The sequence below is a fragment of the Phodopus roborovskii genome, unplaced genomic scaffold, assembly GCF_943737965.1.
Source record: "Phodopus roborovskii unplaced genomic scaffold, PHOROB, whole genome shotgun sequence".
Classification (NCBI taxonomy): domain Eukaryota; kingdom Metazoa; phylum Chordata; class Mammalia; order Rodentia; family Cricetidae; genus Phodopus; species Phodopus roborovskii.
In genome coordinates this window covers 26,935,151-26,949,087 of record NW_026126571.1, presented here as the reverse complement: position 1 = coordinate 26,949,087, position 13,937 = coordinate 26,935,151, and positions in this window count along the sequence as shown.

Genomic DNA, 13,937 nt, shown 5'->3' with positions numbered 1-13,937 from the left:
ATATTAACCCATTTCTATTAATCTAAGTGTTTCCACGTGGTCGTAGCTTACCAGAGAGAGGGTCTGTACCTTTTCTCTCAAGTTTCTATATCTTGACTCTCCCTATTACTTCTCCCAGAAACCTCCTTGTCTCCTAATCCCACCTGTCTTGCTTTCCTACTTGCCAACAGTGCTTTATTTATTAACCAATAAGAAAAACATATTTACAGAATGACATCTCCCATCATCTCTTTTCTGTCTAAAATAAAAAGAAGGGTTTTAACTGTATCGTTGTAAAATGTATAACAAAACACTTATCAAATAAGAACTATTGTTAACAATATTTAGTCCATTAGTATTTAGCAAGATTTAAAGAAAATATTTTATCATCTATCCTATTCTTGTGAGTCAAAAGTCTTATATGTAACTTACCTTTAATCCTAACTAAGAAAACTATAACCATAACTATCTGTCTTCAACTCCCTTAAAGACCACAGAAGGATAGTAAGTATATAAACTCTAGAAACAAAATAGACAATTGCCTGCCTTGTCAGTCACCTGAAGTTCTTCTGTAATGTTCTATCTTTAGTCTATAGGCCATTTTGAGTCTCGCAGACTTCTCAGCAAAGCAGGAAAAGCACCTGTGTTGGCAGTTTATCAGTGACTTTTCTCTGTATCCTGAAAAAAGAAATTGTACACAGAGCCCCAATATTCAAAAGTATTACCATGCATTCAAGGCTACTTTCCATTTTTTCTTCTATCAGATTCAGTGTAACTGGACTTTTGTTGAAGCCTTTGATCCACTTGGACTTGAGTTTTGTGTATGGGGATAGATATGTATCTATTTGCATTCTTCTATAAGTTGACATCCAGTTATGGCAGCACCATTTGTTGACAATGCTTTTTTTTCATTGCATAATTTTGTCTTCTTTATCAAAACCCAGATGTTTATAAGTGTGTAGATTAACATCAGGGTCTTCGATTCAATTCCATTGATCCACATATCTGTTTTTATGTCAGTACCAAGCTCTCTTTATTTTTATAGCTCTATGGCAGAGCTTGAAGTCAGGAATGGTGAGGTCTCTAGAAGTTCCCTTATTGTATAGGATTATTTTGGCTACCCTGGGTTTTTTTGTTTTGTTTTGTTTTGTTTTTCCATATTAAGTTGAGTATTGTTCTTTCAAGCTCTGTGAAAAATTGTGTTGGGATTTTGATGGGGAATGCATAGATTGATTTTAGTAAGATTGCCATTTTTACTCTGTTGATTCTACCTATCTAATGGCATGGGAGATCTTTCCATTTTCTGGTTATTTTCTTCAATTTCTTTCTTGCCAAATAAGTCTTTCACTTATTTGGTGAGAGTTACCCCAAGATATTTTATGTTATTTGTGGCTATTATAAAGAGTGATGTTTCTCTGATTTCTTCCTCAGTCCAATTATCATTTGTATATAAAAGGGCTACTGATTTGTTTTTTTTTTTTTAGTTAATCTTGCATACTGCCACATTACTGAAGGTATTTATCAGCTGTAGGATTTCTCTGATAGAATTTTAAGGATCACTTATGTGTACTATCATATCATCCATAAATAGTTAAAGTTTGGGACCACTTCCTAAGTATAACACCAGCAGCACAGACTCTGAGAGCTACAGTCAATAAATGGGACCTCCTGAAACTTAGAAGCTTCCAAAAAAGCAAAGAATACAGTCAGTAATACAAATCAGCAGTCTACAGATTGGGAAAAGATCTTCACTAACCCCACATATGACAGAGGAACGATCTCCAAAATATATAAAGAACTCTAGAAACTAGATACCAAAATACCAAATAATCCAATTAAAATATGGGGTACATATCTAGACAAAGAATTCTCAACAGAAGCAACTCAAATGGCTGAAAAACATTTAAGGAATTACTCAACATCCTTAGCCATCGGGGAAATGCAAATCAAAAAGAAACTACTGATAACAGATTATGCTGGAGAGGATGTGGAGAAAGGGAAACACTCCTTCATTGTGGTGGGAGTGCAAACTTGTACAGTCACTTTGGAAAAAAGTATGGCAGTTTCTCAGAAAACTGGAAATCAATCTACTTCAAGACCCTGATATACTACTGTTGGGCATATGCCCAAAGAATGAATGATCATACCACAAGGACATTCACTAAACTATGCTTATAGCAGCATTATTTATAATAGCCAGAATATGAAAACAAACTAGATGCCCCTCAACCAAAGAATGGATAAAGAAAATATGGTACATTTACACAATGGAGTACTACTCAGTGGGAAAAAAAATCAATGACATCTTGAAACTTGCAGACAAATGGATGGAACTAGAAAAAACAAAAACAAAACAAAACAACAACAACAAAAAACATCCAGAGTGAGGTAACCCAGACCCAGAAAATTAAAAATAGTATATACTCACTCATAAGTGAGTACATACATAAAGCAAAGACTAACCAGGCCACAATCCACAACCTCAAAGATGCTAGGAAAAAAGGGGAGACCCTAATGGGAACACACATGAAGGCCTCCAGGAAGGGAAAATCATTAAGATTTCCTGGATAAACTGGGAGGGGGTAGAAGGGAATAGATGGGAATATGAGGGATTGAGAAGGCTGAGTTGGGAGAGAGATGAAGGTGAAGAGCAATAAAAGAGATATCTTGATTGAGGGAACCATTATGGAGTTAGGGAGAAACCTGGAACTAGAGGAATTCCCAGGAATCCACAAGGATGACCCCACCTAAGGACCTAAGGCCCCTAGCAATAATGGAGAAGGTGCCTGATGGGATTTCCTCTTTAATCAGATTAATTAAGACCCTAATTGTCTACATAGAACCTACATCCAGTAACTGATGCAGGTAGATTCAGTGACCCACAGCCAAGCCCTGGGCTGAGCTCCTGGAGTTCAGTTGAAGAGAGGGAGGGGGATCATATGAACAAGGAGGGTCAAGAGCATGATGGGGAAAACCACAGAGACAGCTGACCCAAGCTAGTGGGAGCTCATAGACTATGGACTGATGCCGAGGAAACTGCATGGGACCAAACTAAGCCCTCTAAATGTGGGTAATAGTTATATGGCTTGGTCAGTTGGGGAGTTGCTGACAGTGAGATCAGGACCTATCCTCCGTGCATGAACTGACTTTTTGGAGCCCATTCCTTATGGTGGTTGCTCAGCCTTGATACAGCAGGGAGGGTCTTGGTCCTACCTCAATTTGGTATGCCAGACTTCCCAAGGAAGGCCTTACTCCCTTTGAGGAATGAATTGAAGTGAGAAGGGGGGGAGGGGCGGCAGAGAGGAAGGTGGATGGGAAAACTGGGGTTGGTATGTAAAATGAAAAAAATTTTAATTAAAAAATATTACCATACTAAAGGAAATCCATTAAAATATGTGATGAACACTTTCAATCAGGAATTCCTAGTTCTATCTGCACCTATCTCAATTTCTGCAACCAAACTACTTATTAGGTGTGGTGGTTTGGAAGAGAATAAAGCCCAAAGGCTCATAATTGAATATTTGATTCCCAGTTGGTAGACTGTTTAGGAAAGATTGGGAGGTGTGACCTTGTTGGAGGAAGTGTGTCACTGGGGGTGGGCTTTGAAGTTTCAAGAACCCATACCAATCTGTCTCTGTCCTTCTGCCTCTGACTTACGGATCAGATGTGTTCTGCTACTACTTCAGTGCATGCTGCCGTGCTCCCCTCCATCATGGCCATGCACTCACCATCAACTAAATGCTTTCTTTTACAATTGTCTTGATTCCCATCAATACAAAAGTAACTAAGACATGGGGTTTTGTTTTGTTTTATTTGTCTGATTGTGTGGTTGTGGGAGATTTGTTTCTTTGTTTTATTTTGGTTGCACATTACCCTTCAAAGTGGAAAACAATGACAGTTTTTGCAATCTCAGGTAATCCTTCAATCAAACTGATCCAGAAGTTTGAAAGAATAGTGAACTATGAAAATAAAAGTGCCAGAGATTCATACCTAAAATATGCAAAGGCATGACAGCATGATTCATGCTTGTTTGTGGTTACTGGAGGGATTTGAGAAGCTATCACTGGATACATGCTGAGTCAACACTTGCAAATCTGTTTTGTCTCTGCCCATTGACAGAACAGTCAACAGGACAGATATATACAATTCTATGCCAGTACATATACATACACATCATGTTTCACTTAATTCAATGTGAGTGGGAATCACAATGAAAGTTCCTAAACATTATTCTGAAATTTCTAGAGTTAGTTATTGTGATGATTATTCTTTGTTGTCAACTTGACTACATCTGGAATTAACAAAAAATCCAAATGTGAAGGGATTTTTGCTTAATTTGAAGTAAGATGATCTATGTCTAACCCAGATGATACATCTTTAATCCACCAGATATTTTGAGCTGGGAACACCCACCTCTAATCTGGTCCATGCCTTCTGCTGGAAGATTATATAAGCACATGGAAGAAGGAAGCTCTTGCTCTTTATCTACTTGCTCTTGCACTGTCACTAAATTCATTCCTTCACTGGCATTAGAGCTCACTTCTTCGGGATTCTGATGTGTAACTGAAGAGCAGTTGACATATCCAGCCTGATATCTGGACCTAGAAACTACTGAATCCTTGGACATCCCATTCCTAGCCAGCTATTGCTGGATTAGCTGGAGTACAGACTGTAAGACATTCCAATAAATCCCCTCTCTCTCTCTCTCTCTCTCTCTCTCTCTCTCTCTCTCTCTCCGTTTCCCTCTCCCTCTCCCTCTCTCTCTCTCTCTCTGTGTATATGTGTGTGTGTGTGTGTGAAGAGATTCATTCTGTAATTTCTATTAGTCTAGAAAATCCTAATACAGTCAGAGAGTTATAGAATTATAAGAGGTTAAATATATAATTTGTCCCCATAGTAGGATCATCTTGAAGTTAAAACATTTCCCAAAGAAACTACTCTGAAGTACAAGTGAATGACTTCATATTTTGGTGGTTTCCAGTGTGCTAAGATATAGACTCTTGTGCAATTGAGCGCAGTGCTTTCATCACAAGTCATGCACATACTCTGAATTACAGTAATCCATCCTAGTCCTAGGTATATAAAAATTGTCTAAGGTGTAATGCCCAGTAGGACTGTGAAAGTGAACAAAGTTCTTCAAATGTGGCCAACATTATTCTGCAATTATCCCTCCTTACTGGGAACAAATACAAGTACTTTTGCTCTGGGCATTTCTAAGCCCTCCCATTAGGGGTGCTGTGCTAAATTGAGGATCTACAGTCTAGCATAACATTTTCCAAGTGTCAAAAGCAAAACAGCAGACTGATTGTTTCCAAGATTTTTCTTAAATAATGTATTGTTTTGGTGCTGAGTAATTTATTAACAAAACTATTAATGCCTGAAATATTTTCATCAACTTTTGCAAAAATAGCATAAATATTTAAAATGCCATCTACACAGGCTTGCTGCCAGAAGAAAGCAAGTCCATTATATAGAACTTTATGGAATATTTATAAGACCCAATTTAACACAGATCCAGGCAGTCAGCCAGAGTGCAAAAGAGTTGCTTCTTTTTATAATTTAAACTTTAATGAAATCCAACAAAACCAAAAAAGAGAGAGAATTCAAATAATTGTAGGTCTCCAAGAGCACTCTTCTAGAAACTTTTCAGCAAGAACAGAGGTGCACTTCACACAGTTATCCACTTCTCCTGCTTCCCAAAGAATTCCCAAGATCACTTCACAATATGCCAACCCAAAATTGCCAAGCTTTGTGGATTTCAGTTTTATCAATTTATTAAAGTAAGTAGGACTTTAGGGAAGAGTCACAGCCTGGAAGTACCCCTTACAAATGAGAATAGGGGGCCAGGCTTGGTGGTGCACACCTTTAATCCCAGCACTCAAGAGGCAGAAGCAGGTGGATCTCTGTGAGTTTGAGGCCAGCCTGGTCTACAGAGTGAGTTCCAAGACAGGCTCCAAAGTTACAGAGAGACTCTGCCTCAAAAAAACAAAAAATAAAAATAAAAACAAAAAACAAATGAGAACATGGAATACCAAATTATTTACACCAACAGCAACAAAGCCATAATGGGAGTAGGAAAGACTTTGCAGCCTGTCTCCCCAGTCCTACCCTCTTGAGAGGACCACCACTGTGTATGCAATGACTTGCCCCTGCATAGACACTTACACTTATTACACTTACATTTGAGAGTATGGCAAGATGGCTCATGCCTACTTTTTTGCCATAGTTCAGCATTTTATTGGGAAAGGTAATATATATATATATATATATATATATATATATATATATATATATATAGTTTGAATCGAGATGAATTGTATGATTGAATGAATTGTACACATGGATTTTTTTAAGGTTAAGACTCTAGGCCAGTTAAAGGAGTCATTACTTAATAAAACAAATATTGAACTTGAACATATGCCCTGGTAAGATTACAGATTACAGCCCATTTTCAATTATTTTCACATAGAAAAGCTCATCTAAAATCTAATCTGTTCAAAATATATAGATAAGCTTAATAAAAAGAAAACTCCAGAAGCCAGATGTGACAAGAGAAGCCCAAAAGGTAAGAGTGGTAGCAGATATTCTGGTGACCCAAGTCCTTTGGGCTAGGACTCCTCTGTGCCATGCATGGTCCTTAATGCATGACCTCTTCCTACAGCAGATACATGATGAGCCCTACAGATAAAATGCAGAATCATAAAGGCTGCCCCCATGGGTGAGCAAGCCAAAGGTGCTTCTGGCCATTCTGGGATTTGGGAGGCATAGAGACTCTGCATACTGCCTGCAGAGCAGGATCCCCAAGTAAAGAAATATCTTTAAAAACCATACCACAGAAACTCATATGAACCCAACCATCAAAAATGAGAATAATCTGAATGGGGAATCCAAAGGCCAGGAAAGATAGCATACTAAGACAGGGTTCTTTAGAGTAACAGAACTTACAAAATGAGTGTGTGTGTGTGTGTGTGTGTGTGTGTGTGTGTGTGTGTGTAAGTATGGGATTTATTAAAATGACTTATACTCTGTAATCCAGCTAATCCTAGATAGCTATGAATAGAACATCCAAAAATCCAGTAGTTGCTCAGCCCACAAGGTTGGACGTCTTGGGCTCCAATGTCAGTGAAGGAATGGACTTGCTAGCAAGAGCAAGCAGGCAAAGAGCAAAAGCTTCTTTTTTTCCGTGTGTGTGTGTGTGTGTGTGTGTATGTATATATATATATTTTTCCAGAAGAAGGTGTGGCCCAGATTAAAGGTGTGTCTTCCCACTTCAACAGTATATTACAAGTGGTCTAAGATGAGATCCTGGCTGAAGAGTCCTGCTCTCTAGGCCCTAGTCCCTACTCCTCCTCCACCCATGGCACCCCCAGTAACCAGGCAACACTCTCTACTGGCAACCATCCCCACCATCACCTCACCGGCAATCACCAGACCCACAGGCTCTGCCTACACCCGAAGGAACAGTGACCACCAGAGCCCAACTGCACCTGAAGGAAGAACAACCACCACAGCTACAGGCCCCATCTGCGCTGACTGAGGGAAGAGATGGGTATATGACAGTGTAACAATACCTACAATAACACCAAGAGCAATATGGCACCACAAGAAACTAGTGGTCACACGTCAGAAGGTCATGCATCAGCAAGACCTGAGCAGCCCAACAGGGAATGAAATGACCTTAAAAATAACTTTATGAAGATGGCAGAGGCCCACAAAGACGAAATGAAAAATTCCTTAGAGAAATGGAGAAAAAGACAAACAAAAAATGGGAAGAAATCAAAAACAAATCCTTAAAGAAAACTAAGAGAAAAAACAAACAAATCCAAGACTTGAAAACTGAAATAGAGGCAATAAAGAAAACACAAATCAAGAGAATTCAGGAAATAGAAAATCTGGGTAAATGAACAGGAACTACAGATACAAGCATAACCAACAGAATGTAAGAGATGAAAGATAGAATCTTGAGCATTGAAGTTACAATAGAGGAAATAGATTCAACGATCAAAGAAAATGTCAAATCCAACAAAGTCTTAACAAAAAACATCCAAAAATCTGAGACACCATAAAAAGACCAAACCTAAGATAGGAATAAAAGAATCATAAGAATACCAGCTCAAAGTCACAAAAATCATAGAACAAAACTTTCCTAACTTAAAGATATGATGCCTATGAAGGTACAAGAATGTTACAGAACACCAAATAGACTGATGCCCAAAAAAAGTTCTCTTGCCATATAATAATCAAAACACTAAACATACAGAATAACGGAAAAATGCTATGAGCTGCAAAGGAAAAAGGCCAAGTAACATATAAAGGCAGACCTATCAAAATTACACTTGACTTCCCAATGGAAACTATGAAAGCCAGAAGGTCCTAGACAGACATTATGCAGACTCTAAAAGACCATGAATGCTATCCCAGACTACAATACCCAGCAAAGCTTTCAAATCACCATAGATAGAGAAAACAAGATAGTCCATGATAAAAACAGACTTAAACAATATATACCCACAAATACAGCCTTACAGAAAGTGCTAAAAGGAAAACTCCAACCCAAGGAAGCTGGCTACATCCATGAAAACCCAGGCAATAGGTAATCTTACACCAGCAAATTCCAAAGAAGGGAAACACACAAACACTACCACCACCACTAACAAAACCAAATATAACAGGAATTAATAATCACTGGTCATTAATATATCTTAATAGCAATAATCTCAATTTGCCTATAAAAAAACACAGACTATCAGAATGGATATGAAAACAGGACCCATCCTTCTGTTGCATACAAGAAACACACCTCAGCCTCAAAGACAGGCATTACCTCAGAGTAAATGGTTGGGAAAAGATTTTCCAATCTAATGAGATTGATGACTAACTTATATACCATCTTAGAGCCTTCATCCAGTAGCTGATGGAAACAGAAGCAGACACCTATAGATAAACACTGAGCTGAACTCCTGAAATCCAACTGTAGAGTGATGAGCAAAGGAGTCAAGACCAGACTAGAGAAATCCATAGACACCGCTGACCTGAACAAGGGGGAGCTCATGGATGCCAGACTTGTAACTGGGAAACCAGCATAGGACGGACCCAGACACTCTGAACATGGGTGTAAGTTAGGAGGCCTAGGAAATCTATGGGGCCTCTGTTAGTGGATCAGTATTTATTCCTAGTATATGAATGGACTTTGAGAGCCCATTCCACATAGAAAGATACTCTCTCAGCCCAGACCCATGGGGGAGGGCCTAGGCCTTGCTCCAAATGATATGACAAGACTTTGAAGATCCCCCATGGAAGACCTTACCCTCCCTGGGGAACAGAAAGGGGATGGGATAGGGAGTTGGTTTGGGGCAGAGGAGGAGGGGAGAGAGAGGGAACATGGGTTGACAAGTAGAACAAGCTTGATTCTAATTTAAATTTTAAAAAAGGAAAAAAAGAAGGGAGGGGTATTTTAAAAATAACTTTAAAAATATACTTTAATTAAAATTGAATTATAACACTTCCCCCTTTCCCTACCTTCCTTCAGCCCCTTCCATACTCCCCCTCTAAAACTCATGGCCTCTTTTATTTGATTATTGTTATATATGTATACATGTATGCATATGTATGCATAAAGAGATGGAGAAGGATAGTTCATATTCATCCCATGGAAAATACACCAAGATAAAATCTCAATTCTAAATAGCTATGCCCCAAATACAAGGGCATCCACATTTGTTTAAAAAAAAAAAAAAGAAACATTACTAAAGCTTAAATTACATATCAGACCCCCACAAACTAATAGTGGGAAACTTCAACACCACACTCTCATCATTGGACAGGCTTGGGAGACAGAAACTTAACAGAGAAATAAGGTAACTAACAAATGTTATGACTCAAATGAACTTAACAAAACATCTATAGAACATTCTACCCAAACACAAATGAATATACCTTATTCTTAACACCTCCTGGAACCTTCTCTAAAATTGCCCACATGCTCAGTAACAAAAAAAAAAAAAAAAAGGAATAACCCCTGTATTTTATCGATCACCATGGCTCAAAGTTAGAATTCAACCAACAACACTAATTGCAGAAAGCCTACAAACTCATGGAAATTAAACAATGCTTAACTAAGTCATCATTGGGTTAGAAAGGAAGGAAGGAAGAAAGGAAGGAAGGAAGGAAGGAAGGAAGGAAGGAAGGAAGGAAGGAATTAAAGACTTCCTAGAAGCACAACACACCCACACTTACGGGACACTATAAAAACAATGCTAAAAGAAAAGTTCACCACACTAAGTGGCCACATAAAGAGAGTGGAGAAATCTCACACTAGCTATCTTACAGAACACCTGAAATCTCTAGGAGAAAAAAAAAATCAAGCTTACCTAGGGGGAGTAGATGGCAGGAAATAATCAAACTGAGGGCTGAAATCAGTAAAATACAAACAAAGATAATAATACAAAGAATCAATGAAGCAGAGTTGGTTCTTTGAGAAAATCAACAAGGTAGAAAACCCTTATCCAAACTAACCAAAAGTCAGTGAAAGAATGTCCAAATTAACAAAATCAGAAATAAAAAAGGGAACATAACAACAGATATTGAAGAAATCCTGAAACTCACTAGGTCATACATTGAAGACCTATACTCTACAAAATTGTAAATTTAAAAGAAATGAACAATTTTTGGATAGGTACCACATACCAAAATTTAATCAAGACCAGATAAAAAAACTTAAGTACACCTATAACCCCCAAGGAAAAAGAAGCAGTCATCTGAAGCCTCCCACAACAGTTTCAATGTAGAATTCTACCAGAATTTCAAAGAAGAGCTAATACCGATATACCTAAAGTTGTTCCATATAATAGAAACAGAAGGAACATTGCCAAACTCTTTTCAAGAGGCTATAGTTTCCCTGATACCCAAACCACACAAAGACACAACTAAGAAGGAAAATAAAAGACCAACCTCCCTCATGAACATTGACACAAAAATAATCAATGAAATACTGGCAAACTGGATACAATAACACATTTAAAAAATCATCCACCATGATCAAGTAGGCTTAATCCCAGAGATGCAGGGATGGATCAACATACAATAATCTGTTCATGTAATCCACCATATAAATAAAATGAAAGAAACCACACAGTCATCTCATTAGATGCTGAAAAAGCCTTTGAGAAAATCCAACACCCCTTGATGATAAAAGTCTTGGAGAGATCAGTGATACAAGAAACATAGCTAAACATAATAAAGACAATATACAGCAAGCTAACAGCCACCATCAAACTAAATGAAGAGAAACTCAAAGCAATCCCACTAAAAAGAGGAACAAGACAAGGCTGCACACTCTCTCCACATCTGTTCAATATAGTACTCAAAGTTCTAGGTAGAGCGATAAGACAACAAAAGGAGATCAAGGGGATACAAATTGGAAGGGAAGAAGTCAAACTTTCACTATTTGCAGATAATATGATGGTTATACATTAATAACCTAAAAAATTCTACCAGGGAACTCCTACAACTGATAAGCACCTTCAGTAATGTGGCAGGATACAAGATTTACTCAAAAAATATCAGTAGCCCTCCTATATACAAATGGTAAATGGGCTGAGAAAAAATCAGAGACACATCACTCTTTACAATAGCCACAAATAACATAAAATATCTTGTGGTAACTCTAACAAAAAAAGTGAAAGACATGTATGACAAAAACTTTAAATCTCAAAGAAAGAAAATGAAGAAGATACCAGAAAGTGGAAAGATCTCCCATGCTCTTGGATAGGTAGGATCAACATAGTAAAAATAGCAATCTTGCCAAAACAATCTACAGCACAATTCTTTACTGACCTTGAAAGGACAATACCCAGCTTTGTATAGAAAAACAAAAGACCCATGACAGCCAAAACAATCCTGTACAATAAAGGAACTTCAGGAGGCATCATCATCCCTGACTTCAAGCTCTACTATAGAGTCCTGAAAACAGCTTGGTATAAGCACAAAAAATAGACAGGTAGAACAATGGAATCAAATAGGAAATCCTGATATTAACCCACACATTGACAAAGAAACCAAATTTGTTCAATGGGAAAAAAAAAGCATCTTCAACAAATTGTGCTGGCATAACTGGATGTCAACATACAGAAGAATAGATACATATCTATCCCTATGCACAAAACTTAAGTTCAAGTGGATCAAAGGCCTCAACATAAATCCAGTTACACTGAACCTGATAGAAAGGAAAGTGGGAAATAGCCTTGAATCCATTAGCACAGGAGACCACTTCCTAAATATAACAACAGTAATGCAGACACTGAGAGCTACAATGAATAAATGGGACCTCCTGAAACTAGAAATCTTTTGTAAGGCAATGGATACGGTAAATAATACAAAAATGAAGCCTAGAGAATGGGAAAAGACCTTCACCAACCTCAAATCTGACAGAGGGCTGATCTCCAAAATATACAAAGAACTCAAGAAACAAGACACCAAAATACAAAACAAACCAATTTTAAAAATGGGGTACAGAGAATTCTCAACAGAAGGAACTCAATGGCAGAAAGACATATTAGGAATTAGTCATGAGGGAAATGTAACTCTAAAGACTCTGAGAATGGCTAAGATCTGACTATGTCAGAATGGCTAAGATCAAAACACTGATGACAGCTTATGCTGAAGAGGATGTGAAGAATGTGGAACACTCCTCCATTGCTAGTGGGAGTGCAAACTTGTACGGTCACTTTGGAAATCAGTATGGTGGTTTCTCAGAAAACTGGAAATCAATCTACCACAAGATCCTGCAATACTACTCTTGGGCATATGCCCAAAGGATGTACAATCATACCACAAGGACATTTGCTCAACTATGTTCATAGCAGCATTATTTATAATAGCCAGAACCTGGAAACAACCTAGATGCCCCTCAACCGAAGAATAGATAAAGAAAATGTGGTACATTTACACAATGAAGTACTACTCAACAGTGAAATAAAATGACATCTTGAAACTTGCAAGCAAATCGATGGAACTAGAAAAAACAAAAACAAAACAACAACAACAAAAAACATCCTGAGTGAGGTAACCCAGATCCAGAAAGACAAACATAGTATGAACTCACTCACAAGTGGATATTAGACATAAAGCAAAGGCTAACCAGTCCACAATCCACAACCCCAGAGAAGCTAGGCAAAAATGAGGGACCTTAATGGGAACACACATGAAGGCCTCCAGGAAGGGAAAATCATTAAGATTTCCTGGGTAAACTGGGAGAGAGGTAGAAGGGAATGAATGGGAATATGAGGGATTGAGAAGGCTGAGCTGGGAGAGCAATGAAAGAGATATATTGATAGAGGGGACCATTATGGAGTTAGAGAGAACCCTGGAGCTAGAAGAATTCCCAGGAATCCACAAGGATGACCCTACATAAGACCCCAGCAATAGTGTGGAATGCGCCTGAATGGGACTTCCCCTTTAATCAGATTAGTGACTAGTCTAATTGTCATTATAGAACCTATATCCAGTAACTGTTGGAAGCAGATTCAGTGACCCACAGCCAAGCCCTGGGCTGAGCTCCTGGAGTTAAGCGGAAGAGAGGGAGGGGGGATCATATGAACAAGGAGGGTCAAGAGCATGATGGAGAAAACCACAGAGACAGCTGACCCAAGCTAGTGGGAGCTCATGGACACTGGACTGACAATGGAGGAACCTACTTGGGACCAAACTAGGCCCTCTGAATAGGTGTCAGTTATGTGACTTGATCTGTTGGTGGAGGCAGGGGATGGGGAGGCGGCAGTGGCACCTGGACCTATCCCCAGGGTATGAACTGGCTTTTTGGAGCCCATTCCCTATGGTGGGACACCTTGCTTGGTCCTACCTCAACTTGGTATGCCAGACTTTGTTGGCTCCCCAAGGAAGGGCTTACCCCTTCTGGGGAGTGGATGGGGGTGGGAAGGATGGGAGGTATGTGGCGGGAG